The following is a 9,229-nucleotide window of genomic DNA, read 5'->3' on the forward strand; positions in this document are numbered from 1 at the left end:
TTCACGATGCGTGGTTTAGTGCCTGCGCTTGTTGCCTCGTCACTGGACGATTTGGCTTTCGTTCGTGGTTTTTTCGTAGAAGTATGCGTTCATCTTTTTCGGTATCCCAAGTGTAAACGTTGCTATTGATGAATAGTTTGTCGAAAACTAACGACACTTTTTCTTTTTTGTCGCGGTTCGGTTTCTAATTTGCCCACAGTTTACGTCTGACGTATCGCACTCTACGGGAGAAATCTTCACCAATGGAGAAATCTGAATCTTTCAGCTTACATCCTTTCTTAAGAATTGAGATCTTGTCGATTGCGTCTTTTGGCTTAAAGGGACCCTGCAACACTCTTTGAGCAATGCAAGTTAACCTGCGCGACATTTAGATTCCACCCCCAGGAATACCTGAGCCAAATATTACATGTGTACGTGAAGCGGTAACCGCGCAAATCGCTGTGAAAGACGCGGAAAAACCAACCGCGCTTCTTTGTATTTTCCTCATTATGCAGCTCTGGCATGGCCTAAGGGACGTCACTCGGGCCATGCTGTTGACGTCACAGTTAAAATGATCAAAATGGCAAAAAAAATATTTTCCTTTCGTGTTTCCGGTGCAATCCGCTGCCGTCGGTGGCGCTGTGCACTAAACTCATCTAGGCCGCAACCTCTGGCAACCTGCTTGGTGTTTGTGGCTTGAAAAATGGCGTACAGCAAGTCTGCGCGAGCGCTTGCGTGCGTATGAGTTGACCTGTTTCGAGCAAACGAAGTTCCGTCGACGGCGCGTACTGTGGCTGTGAACGTTCCCGCGGGTGTGCTGTGAGTACACTGTATACCATGAGTGCGCTTGCAATGAGCAGCAGAAAAGATGGGCGCAAACGGTGTTCCGTCGTTGGCTGCGGAGACAGCGATAGAGACCGGAGCAAGCATTTGGTGCCCCATGAACCAGAGCTGCGGCAAATTTGGTTGCGGCTCATCGGACTAACGCCGTGGGATTGTCGGCGATACATTTACGTTTGTGGGCGCCACTTCACCGACGAAGCATACAGCATGAACCCGAACCTCATGCATACCATGAGCCTCGGAGGGAAGCAGCAGTTCCGCCTCGATGCGTTGCCAGGTCTCCATCTGCCTACGGTACAGTTAAGGAACTTGAAATTGTCCCCTATTGGGAAACAGATTTATATCATGTGTGCGCGTGTGCGCAAGAGTGTGTGTGTGTGCGCGCGTGCGCGCGCGCGCGCGCGTGTGTGTGTGTGTGTGTGTGTGTAGAGAGAGATACGTAGGGAGAAATGTAACAGTAAGTTCTCAAGCTTCTGAAAGGCCCAGTTTACTCTGCTAGCTTACTTTGGAAGGCGTAGCAGAGCAGGATATAAACATTTATGATGATTTATTCCCACACGCAAGCAAATTCCGGAAACATGACTGTAACGCCACCCTGTAATGAATGGATGTGGCGCATAGTGAGTTGTGTAACATTACCTCAAGTGATGCCTTCATTATGGCAGCAGCTGTTCAGTTGCAGCAGGTCGCTACAGTGTGTATTATTCTTACAGCCACATGACATGCAGACCGGAACATCTACCAGCCAGCCAGGTTCAGGAGGAGCTGCACCTGCTATTTCCAGTCCTGCTGGTACCTGTCACAGGTGAGCTACGTAACTTTCCAAAAGACAGAGCATGGAGTCCATATGAAAGAGAATAGTGCCGTGCTTGTTTTTCTTAAAACTGTTTGTGAGAAGCTTCCATAGTCTTTTCTTGTCAGTGTATGCACCTTCTCGCTCTCCGCAGTTGGCATTATCTTTGAGTGTTGGCTGCAAGTGTCATTGAGTGCCATGCTTCACAGGCACCCCAGCGTCCTGAATCATCTGGACTTGCTGCTCAGGCTGCAGCTCCTAGTGGCCATGAAGTGTCCACGCAGACTTCGATGGAAGTTTCAGGAAGGAGTGTTGGTGAGCGCGTTTTTGTTATAAGCACTCGTGCAGGTTGGCAGACAGTGGTCCATGCAGTGGTCCAGTGGTCTGTAATTTTTGAGCACTGCATGCCTTTGAAGACCATGCCTTCCTTACTGAGGGTGTGATACGGCATGGAGCAGCGATTAAAAATGTTAGGAGTGCTCATGTGAAGTTTATTTTTGTTTAATTATTTATTCAGATACCTACAGCGCCCAAGTGGGCATTATTGTAGGGGGAAACGAACAACAAAAGATACAGGCTGTATAATACAACATGAAAAGCAACAAACAATGTAAGTATAGGGCAACAGGAATGAGCCTCAGTTCAACCAGCTTACACTGATGGGAACTTGTAGGGCCTTGCTGTAGAGTATTTACTTCAAATCAGGTAACTCACGAGGGCAATACCGCAGGAAGCAAAGTTTTGTCAACTGTTGCCAAAACAACTGTTTTAACAGCTGTTCTATGCCTGTTTGGGGAAATTGTTGCAGGCACACAGGCGCATTTTGGTGTGAAGCTGCTGGTGTCTGCGGAGACACAGACAGAGACCTACTCTGCTAGTATAGGGACACAGACAGAACCCCCATCTTGTGACGTGTGTTCAACACAAGGCGATTGGCAGCGGCCCCTGCCTGCAAGCTTCCAGCTTGCACATCGGTCGACACCTTTGCCACCTGACCCAGAGGACATGGAGCTGGACGAGGTGATGGCTCATGACGACGACCCCAGCTACCAACAAAGCTTCGATGAAAGCTTCATGGAGTAAGTGATGCTATAATCATGCGTGTTACCTAATTTTCACCTCCACAACAACAGCAATGAAGTTTTGAAAGCATCAGTGCATTCTTTCAAAACTGCATTGTTTACAAAGTTTACGCCATGTATAGATAATGCAGGTTCACATGGTATCGTCCGCGGTATAATTTATTCAGTCGGTCGAAGTTCTCCCGCCAAAATGTTGGCTTCTGTTGAGAAACAAATGAAGTGTAGAAAAAGGGGACGACATTGTGCCTGCGTGCTTGATGATTGTTGTTTAGTGCACTCAACCGGAGAGCTCATGTGAAGAAATGAGCACTAGCAAATGTGTCTGTCACGCCCAAACTGAAACAAACCGGTTTAACGGGCGCTACTTTGGAGCAGTAACACAAAGCAGTTAACCCTCTTCCCTGCCCCCTGTAGCTTTCTCTCCCCATGGATACACAGCACAATCTTTTTGTTATTTTGTTCCAGCTGCGTATAGGTCCTGCTGTGCTGACACATAACTTTCTGGTGAAAAAACGACAGGAACCTGTTTGCGAGCACTGTGGAGAGTCTCTGACAGTATTGCATTTGAGTAGCCCATGGCTGAAAACGGAATGCATACCACTATTTATTTATTGTTCCTACGGTATTGTAGCCCAGAATCCGTTGCTGGAAAGCTTTTTTTGATTTCTGAACCAGTTAGTAAATGTGCTGTTGTAAAGAAAATTTTTTGTGGGGTGCAGGCGCTGACAGAAATTGCTTTGTGTTCGAATTTATGCCTTTAAAGTACTTTGTTATGCTTACACGAAGCACACGTGCCACAATTTGCAGCCACTACACCGAAGTGCACCCGAGGGATGAAAGGAAGTTCCTCGTTTTTGAAGGAAAACTGAGGGAACTCCTTGCCCGCTGCCGGGTGTACCACAAGCCCTGCAGCAACGAGTTCAAGGTGGAGGGGTCGATGCTGTATGTTACCAGCAGATGTGTCGACCACACGGAAAAGTGGCAGAGCCAGCCCATGTTCCGTGAGATTCCTGCAGGGAATGTTTTGCTGTCAGCCGCCATCCTTTTTTCGGGCTGCCCAGTTGCTGCCTTCCTCAGAGCGCTGGCGTCTGTGAATATACAAGCTGTTGGGGAGAGGATCTACTACTACCACCAGAAGGCCTATTTGCTGCCAGCAGTACGAAAAGTAAGCATCACCCATTGGTTTGCACTACCATGTACGGAGGGTGCAATATTTGACCTTGCTAAGAGCTGAAGCTTGGAGAGAGCTCTACAAACCTCAGGTGTGATGAAAGGGGATGAAATGAATGTACTCACAGGTGGGGAACATACACAGGCATAATTCAAAACAGTGTCCCCAAACACAGAAGAAAGCTGATACACTTATGTGCCTGAATAAATCCTCGTGCGGAATGCCATTTTCGCATGTGTCTATGTTCAGCTACCAGCAAATTTGGAGGTCCTTGCGAATACATCGTCGTCCGGTTTGAAATGTATTAACCTGAACATCTCCACACAGCTCATCAAATCTACGAGAGGATTCGTGTTGTTGACAAGTGTGTCTGCACTTGGGAATGTTGAGACAAACATATATTATTTTCATGTGTGTTCCCTCTCTCAGGGAGTACTCATTTTCATTCAAATGGAAATAGTAGAATCCATCCTGTACAATGTGTAGTGAAGCTAGACAGGATAACAAAACTGGTGAAAATGTCGAGTCGAACTGGTTCGTCAGTTGGTATGGCAGTCGTGATGTTACTAGTTCAGTTGTATGTACTGGAATTGTGTGCGTGAAACTTTCCCATTTTAAATTTTCTCTAGACCAATAATTCTTTAATTTGCACTTTTATTCCTGCTTAATTCTCTTTCAAATGCAAATAGCAAATTTTTAAAGTCAATTCTAATCACCGTCCACAATGCTGAGTGATAGCTTCACTGCAACAACTTGCGTGCATGGTAGGCAGTCCAAGGTTGTTTCAGTAGTCATGTGTTCACCTCAACTAGCATGCTATTGTTTTTGGCCGCCCTGAACAAATATGGTAATTCAAAATAGGCGGAATTTTGTTTATCACAGTTTCGATTCAGTTCATGCGTGTGAACACCAAAAAATACCTTTCAGCCCTACGCAGGGCACCTTCGAAGCTGCGAATATTCTAGCTGCAAAAATTAAACAGATGCCACCAAATGAAATTTTGTGTTAACAACAGAATGTCTTTGTTCTTCTTCATTCTTTCAGCTCTATCAGGACCAGCAAGCAGAACTGATGGCAGGGCTTGTGGGCAAAGAGGTTGACATTGCAGGCGATGGACGCTGCGACTCGCCTGGCTATTGTGCAAAATACTGCACATATTCTATGCTGTGCACGCAGGTCAACCGAATTCTTCACTTTGAGCAGATCACAGTTCGAGAGGTAAGGAAGGAACTGCATTAACTGTGGATAGGCAATACATCTACGTGAATTTCTTTATGCAGTCTGCGGCCGTGCCTAACAGCGGTAGCATGGAGAAGGAAGGGCTCATCAGGTGCCTGGCAAAGCTGGAGGGTCAAGGCATCACCGTGCGGAGTCTCACTACAGGTAACTGTAATGTGAAAACAAGGCACTGCCCCTATACGAGTGGCCAAAAGAGATGCTATTCTCCTATCCGCTATATAAATGGGCTGCATTCACCACGCCTGTAAAAATCTATGCTACCCAGATTTCGGTGCAACTTCAGGGGATATGTTTTGTGTGTGAACGCCGAAGAGCAATATGTATATGAGTGGCAACTCGGCCTTCTCTGGCAACTAGACTGTCAGATGTGCTTGGTGCCTACAGTGCACTGGCAGCATTTGGCAGCTATTTTTTAGTGGCTGCAAGCCAACAAGGCTTGCTCCTCCTTAGTTCTCACTCTTTCGTGGATGTTGGGCATACTGGCAGAAAAAACTTTGTTTTATTTCTCTTGCAAATGCTGCACACCGTCACCCTGCCATACGGACCTTCTGCAGGCAAAAAAAGCCCCAGATGAAGCACCACTTTGACGTGTGGCACATCAGCAAGGGTATGTGAAGCGTTTCCCCGCACCATAGAGGGTAACTAATACCTACGACATTGTCCTCCTCAGGCATCAAGGCCAAGCTGAGGGCTGCCTGCAGGTCCCAAGGCTGCAGCAGCATTGCTCCATGGGTGCAGCCCATCAGCAACCCCCTGTACTTGATGGCTGCGCTAGGCCAGGGTGACTGGGACCTAATCGTAAGCATGTGGCCAAGCATGCTCAACCACGTGTGCGATGTGCATGAGGGCCATGAAGGACCATTTGCCGAGTGCCTGCACAAGCCGCTCGAAGACCGGGAGTGGATAGAACGAGGCAAGTTTCACTGAGCTGGGACAGTATTTCCAGGCGATTTCATGAGTTCTACCACAAGAGCATGCATGTGTTTCAAACTCACGGTTCAAAAAATTGCACCAAACTTTCAATGTTCAAGTGGAGTAGGGAAATTGAAGCACTACCTTTCTTCTTTCTAAAGTATCATGTATTACACAGCGCCCAGCTTGCCTTACGTGCACTCCTCCTGTTTCCTCGGCTGCAACTGGTTAGCATCAGTGTGCCTTACTAACATCACCATGAGAGGTCCAATACTGAAAGGTCACTACCTCTACAGCCTACGGAAACAAATGTTATGGCAACTGGCGTCACTGTTGGAAAAACCTGGGCTTATGATGGCATAGAGCAACATTATGGGCCACAGCTTTGAAATTGCAAATTAAATTGCCATAGTACGTCCATAATACCTACATGCACAAACACAGCATCAAAAAATTTTACGTTTTGCTGCTTGCAAGCGTTTTATGGTGTACTGCAGTGATTGGGGAAGCATGAAAATAACATGCAGAGAAAATATAGGGGACACAGAGGCGAAAATTAAAATCACCCCACTTTTCTTTTTGAACAGACTCGCCTGCACACCTCAAGCTGAGAGCCATCCAGGACAACCCCAGACTCCTGAGCGACCTGCGCCAACTGTCCAGCACCACGCAGACGTCCTCGCTCGAGTCGTTCAACAATCTGCTCATCCGCTTCGCCCCAAAGTCTATCGCCTATTCTCGAGATGGCATGGAAGCAAGGTAATCTATTGCCATATATCACTGAAGGGTGAATTGAGGATATCTACTTTTAGAGTCCTATAGGGTGTCATTGAGCCTTTTTTCCTCTTCCAAAGGACTCGCCTCGCAGTGATCCACTACAATGAAAATGCGTCAAGGCCACAGGCACGCACTCGCAAAGGTACGAAGCGCTTCAAGGTGAAGATGCCAAGGGGCAGGAAGGGCCACTTCACTGTCACCGCAGTGAAGAGAGCACCGACATTTGGTAAGCAGTCCCACTGTACTGTTTGGTTGGCGCGACAACATTAATGAACTGAATTATGCATACTGCCACACTGTAGTGTCAGCCGCAACTTCCTCACCTAGCCTCAACCGACATTGTTTTGATTGCCTAATGGGTCGGCTCGTACCCATTAAAACAATGTACATCTTTGACTGATTCAAAGGAGCTCATGTTTTATAGTGCCCTCACAGCTTGTCTGGCAGCAGATGGTGCTTTATTCATTGAGAAATGAACACCTACAGTCAAAAGTTGAATTACACCACTGCACCACGTTTTATATTATCAGCAGTGATGTATTAGAGACAGGCACCTAAATCACAGCTGGTATGTGGACTAAACATACTCTCCACACACTGCAATCCACCAGGAGCAGTAAAACTGCTAGTATATGCCAAAACGTCCTCGTTACAGTTGGCTGTCCTAAATGATGCAGCAACGCTGCTTGGTGTACACTTAGCTTATTATTCAGGGGCTCTACCCCAGTGATCGCTCAGTCTGTTTACTTCGGCAAGCTGTATATAAAAAGCTTGCTGCATGAATAGCAGTGTAGTTATGCACTTTTTCAAGTTCAGTTGTTGGAGTGGTAAATTTTTATTTTATGCGCCGTGTGTTAGCAACATTCGGCACTTTATCTTCAGGTGTTGAGAAACAAACCTCTATCAGCGTGAAAGGCTGTTGATCGTTTGGCTTGTTGGGCACGTGAAACACGCTCCACACCATGAGCACGATGAAGAATCTGGAAAAGAAACAGTTACATGTGCAGCTGTAGAATAAACAGCCTAATCATGCTTCGCCAAGAAGTCAAACTCATGCGGGACATCTGTGTGGAGTCACCGGCATTTGTACTCCAACTTTTTTAAGACCAGAGCCCGTTTGTCCGTACGCATAAGTTCTCGATTAAGTTCCCGCTTACGAATAAGACGCCAATAAGTTGAAGTCGGCCACGGCAAATAAGCCGGTTGCCAAAAAACCCGACGGAAATGCTGCCTTAACCGAGCGTTTGTATCAGTTTAGGGCGAATGACTTATTACCTAGACATCGTTAAAGTCGTAGTTGAGAACTTATTCCCTTACTTATCGCGTTCAGGCAAACGGGCCCACCTTTGTCACATCTTTTGTTCAGTTTATATAACATGCTTCACTACCAAAAAAAATTCCCCCGCACCTCCCCGAAGGGAATCGTGCAGAAATGCGAATGCATTGGGTGCACCGATGAGTGTGTTGCGAGTAATGGCGTAATTAATGACGAGAGTGTGAACGTAATCATTTATTCATCAGCACCTGTTTGTTTTATCGTTGTGTTATCGTTGTACCTGACGGCCACAATCACTGCCTTGTGATCGCTAAAGTGCACGGTCAAAGGGTATTTGAGAAGAATACGCGCGTCACAGTTTCGCGTAAAGACCAGATCAATGCAACTCCCGTGAATGGTAGTGGGGCACGTGTCGAAGCCGGCAGAGAGACAATGCATAGAGTGCCTGGTCTGCATATACTCGACCAGCCACTGGCCACTCTTCTTGCGCACGTCAACGTTGAATTCGCCAACCAAAACCAGCACCTGTTTGTGTTATCGTTGTACCTGACGGCCACAATTACTGCCTTGTGATCGCTAAAGTGCACGGTCAAAGGGTCTTTGAGAAGCATACGCGCGTTACAGTTTCGCGTAAAGACCACATCAATGCAACTCCCGTGAATGGTAGTGGGGAACGTGTCGAAGCCGGTAGAGAGACAATGCATAGAGTGCCTGGTCTGCATGTACTCGACCAGCCACTCGCCATTCTTCTTGCGCACGCAACGTTGAAGTCGCCAACCAAGACTATGGGGTCAGAGGGTTTGGAGCGCACGCGCACACTTGCTATAGCCGCGTCCAGCTGCGCGGCAACGGCGTCTCGAGCGAGGTTGGGAGCGAGGTACACGGTCACCACAAAGACTCCGTCTCCGGTGTAGGCAAGGGTGTACAAGTCCTTGTACGGAGACGTGTCTGGAACGGGAGACGTGGCAATGGCGTGCGATATCAAGTTCCCATACACGTTAGACACGAGACTAACAGCGCAGTACTCGCCGTCCTTGCCGCTTCGAGCAAACTAGTACAGCTCGCTTCAAACGCATGCGTTCGGCATTGAGCGCGGAGAGATAACACCTGCGGGCGCACAAAGATGGAGCACGACAACCCCCGACTAAGAAATGCAT

The sequence above is a fragment of the Haemaphysalis longicornis genome, unplaced genomic scaffold, assembly GCF_048455015.1.
Source record: "Haemaphysalis longicornis isolate Haplotype H1 unplaced genomic scaffold, Haemaphysalis longicornis Haplotype H1 scaffold_1, whole genome shotgun sequence".
In the NCBI taxonomy this organism is placed as follows: domain Eukaryota; kingdom Metazoa; phylum Arthropoda; class Arachnida; order Ixodida; family Ixodidae; genus Haemaphysalis; species Haemaphysalis longicornis.